At 43.6% G+C, this 3,932-nt stretch overlaps 1 protein-coding gene across 1 annotated transcript in view; it reads left to right on the forward strand.

Annotated features, from left to right (window-relative positions):
- LOC145866947 (tripartite motif-containing protein 16-like) overlaps window positions 1–2,955 on the forward strand; it is a 14,851-nt gene extending 11,896 nt beyond the window's left edge. Inside the window, exons 6-7 of the mRNA XM_082971009.1 lie at window positions 1–1,870; window positions 2,059–2,955. The exon at window positions 1–1,870 is cut by the window's left edge and continues 848 nt beyond it. The gene's annotated coding sequence lies outside the window, so the exon portion shown is untranslated. The remainder of the gene's footprint in view (window positions 1,871–2,058) is intronic.
- Window positions 2,956–3,932: the final 977 nt, after the last annotated feature.

Below are 3,932 nucleotides of genomic sequence, written 5' to 3' on the forward strand. Positions count from 1 at the left end.
CTGGTGTAGTCTATAGCTGAGCTGGTTAAACTGTAGTAGGGTCCACATAGATACTAGTCGTGCTGGTGTAGTCTATAGCTGAGCTGGTTAAACTGTAGTAGGGTCCACATAGATACTAGTCATGCTGGTGTAGTCTATAGCTGAGCTGGTTAAACTGTAGTAGGGTCCACATAGATACTAGTCGTGCTGGTGTAGTCTATAGCTGAGCTGGTTAAACTGTAGTAGGGTGCACATAGATACTAGTCGTGCTGGTGTAGTCTATAGCTGAGCTGGTTAAACTGTAGTAGGGTCCACATAGATACTAGTCGTGCTGGTGTAGTCTATAGCTGAGCTGGTTAAACTGTAGTAGGGTCCACATAGATACTAGTCGTGCTGGTGTAGTCTATAGCTGAGCTGGTTAAACTGTAGTAGGGTCCACATAGATACTAGTCGTGCTGGTGTAGTCTATAGCTGAGCTGGTTAAACTGTATTAGGGTCCACATAGATACTAGTCGTGCTGGTGTAGTCTATAGCTGAGCTGGTTAAACTGTAGTAGGGTCCACATAGATACTAGTCGTGCTGGTGTAGTCTATAGCTGAGCTGGTTAAACTGTAGTAGGGTCCACATAGATACTAGTCGTGCTGGTGTAGTCTATAGCTGAGCTGGTTAAACTGTAGTAGGGTCCACATAGATACTAGTCGTGCTGGTGTAGTCTATAGCTGAGCTGGTTAAACTGTAGTAGGGTCCACATAGATACTAGTCATGCTGGTGTAGTCTATAGCTGAGCTGGTTAAACTGTAGTAGGGTCCACATAGATACTAGTCATGCTGGTGTAGTCTATAGCTGAGCTGGTTAAACTGTAGTAGGGTCCACATAGATACTAGTCATGCTGGTGTAGTCTATAGGCTGAGCTGGTTAAACTTTAGTAGGGTCCACATAGATACTAGTCGTGCTGGTGTAGTCTATAGCTGAGCTGGTTAAACTGTAGTAGGGTCCACATAGATACTAGTCGTGCTGGTGTAGTCTATAGCTGAGCTGGTTAAACTGTAGTAGGGTCCACATAGATACTAGTCGTGCTGGTGTAGTCTATACCTGAGCTGGTTAAACTGTAGTAGGGTCCACATAGATACTAGTCGTGCTGGTGTAGTCTATAGCTGAGCTGGTTAAACTGTAGTAGGGTCCACATAGATACTAGTCGTGCTGGTGTAGTCTATAGCTGAGCTGGTTAAACTGTAGTAGGGTCCACATAGATACTAGTCGTGCTGGTGTGGTCTATAGCTGAGCTGGTTAAACTGTAGTAGGGTCCACATAGATACTAGTCGTGCTGGTGTAGTCTATAGCTGAGCTGGTTAAACTGTAGTACGGTCCACATAGATACTAGTCGTGCTGGTGTAGTCTATAGCTGAGCTGGTTAAACTGTAGTAGGGTCCACATAGATACTAGTCGTGCTGGTGTAGTCTATAGCTGAGCTGGTTAAACTGTAGTAGGGTCCACATAGATACTAGTCGTGCTGGTGTAGTCTATAGCTGAGCTGGTTAAACTGTAGTAGGGTCCACATAGATATTAGTCGTGCTGGTGTAGTCTATAGCTGAGCTGATTAAACTGTAGTAGGGTCCACATAGATACTAGTCGTGCTGGTGTAGTCTATAGCTGAGCTGGTTAAACTGTAGTAGGGTCCACATAGATACTAGTTGTGCTGGTGTAGTCTATAGCTGAGCTGGTTAAACTGTAGTAGGGTCCACATAGATACTAGTAATGCTGGAGTAGTCTATAGCTGAGCTGGTTAAACTGTAGTAGGGTCCACATAGATACTAGTCATGCTGGTGTAGTCTATAGCTGAGCTGGTTAAACTGTAGTAGGGTCCACATAGATACTAGTCACGCTGGTGTAGGTCTATAGCTGAGCTGGTTAAACTGTAGTAGGGTCCTCATAGATACTAGTCGTGCTGGTGTAGTCTATAGCTGAGCTGGTTAAACTGTAGTAGGGTCCACATAGATACTAGTCGTGCTGGTTTAGTCTATAGCTGAGCTGGTTAAACTGTAGTAGGGTCCACATAGATACTAGTCGTGCCTGGTGTAGTCTATAGCTGAGCTGGTTAAACTGTAGTAGGGTCCACATAGATACTAGTCACGCTGGTGTAGTCTATAGCTGAGCTGGTTAAACTGTAGTAGGGTCCACATAGATACTAGTCACGCTGGTGTAGTCTATAGCTGAGCTGGTTAAACTGTAGTAGGGTCCACATAGATACTAGTCACGCTGGTGTAGTCTATAGCTGAGCTGGTTTAAACTGTAGTAGGGTCCACATAGATACTAGTAACGCTGGTGTAGTCTATAGCTGAGCTGGTTAAACTGTAGTAGGGTCCACATAGATACTAGTCACGCTGGTGTAGTCTATAGCTGAGCTGGTTAAACTGTAGTAGGGTCCACATTGATACTAGTCACGCTGGTGTAGTCTATAGCTGAGCTGGTTAAACTGTAGTAGGGTCCACATAGATACTAGTCACGCTGGTGTAGTCTATAGCTGAGCTGGTTAAACTGTAGTAGGGTCCACATAGATACTAGTCACGCTGGTGTAGTCTATAGCTGAGCTGGTTAAACTGTAGTAGGGTCCACATAGATACTAGTCACGCTGGTGTAGTCTATAGCTGAGCTGGTTAAACTGTAGTAGGGTCCACATAGATACTAGTCACGCTGGTGTAGTCTATAGCTGAGCTGGTTAAACTGTAGTAGGGGTCCACATAGATACTAGTCACGCTGGTGTAGTCTATAGCTGAGCTGGTTAAACTGTAGTAGTGTCCACATAGATACTAGTCACGCTGGTGTAGTCTATAGCTGAGCTGGTTAAACTGTAGTAGGATCCACATAGATACTAGTCATGCTGGTGTAGTCTATATCTGAGCTGGTTAAACTGTAGTAGGGTCCACATAGATACTAGTCATGCTGGTGTAGTCTATAGCTTGAGCTGGTTAAACTGTAGTAGGGGTCCACATAGTTACTAGTCATGCTGGTGTAGTCTGTAGCTGAGCTGGTTAAACTGTAGTAGGGTCCACATAGATACTAGTCATGCTGGTGTAGTCTATAGCTGAGCTGGTTAAACTGTAGTAGGGTCCACATAGATACTAGTCATGCTGGTGTAGTCTATAGCTGAGCTGGTTAAACTGTAGTAGGGTCCACATAGATACTAGTCATGCTGATGTAGTCTATAGCTGAGCTGGTTAAACTGTAGTAGGGTCCACATAGATACTAGTCATGCTGGTGTAGTCTATAGCTGAGCTGGTTAAACTGTAGTAGGGTCCACATAGATACTAGTCATGCTGGTGGTGATGGTCCCCAGATGTGATGATTTATTCTGCTCTGTTTTATGAACAATCCTTATTTTCTGACTGATTTGAATTTGAAGAGATTTAAGGTTTTCATATTTGATAAAATACAATGTCCATTTCCATGAATCATGATGTCTGGTGTTGATGTAACAACAGGTGGTCTTTTTAATCCACTATCCAGAGTCAGGAACAGATGAAGTTAGGTCTGCTACTGTTCAGTGATTAAATATATATACTTCTGTGAATATATGAACCATTTCCTTCAAAAAATAAACTGCTCACATTCTGGAGATAAACTTTGTAAGGACTGTGTGTGTGTTTTTGTGTAAATAGTTTCTGAAAAAAGTGTGTCCAGCTCAAACGCTGATTGTTGTTCTAAATGAGCGTTCTAAATGAGGGTTCTAAAAGAGCGTTCTAAATGAGCGTTCTAAATGAGGGTTCTAAAAGAGCGTTCTAACACAGGGTTCTAAACAAGGGTTCTAAATGTGTGTTCTAAATTGAGAGGTAGCCTGACTGCCATTAGGTACCGAGATGAGATCCTCAGACCCCTTGTGAGACGCCAGGACAGCGGAGTCAATCACCACCTTCCGGAGACACCTGAAACTCCACCTCTTCAAGGAATACCTGGGA

This window comes from Salmo salar, unplaced genomic scaffold, assembly GCF_965601325.2.
Source record: "Salmo salar unplaced genomic scaffold, fSalSal1 ptg000136l, whole genome shotgun sequence".
Taxonomy (NCBI): Eukaryota; Metazoa; Chordata; class Actinopteri; order Salmoniformes; family Salmonidae; genus Salmo; species Salmo salar.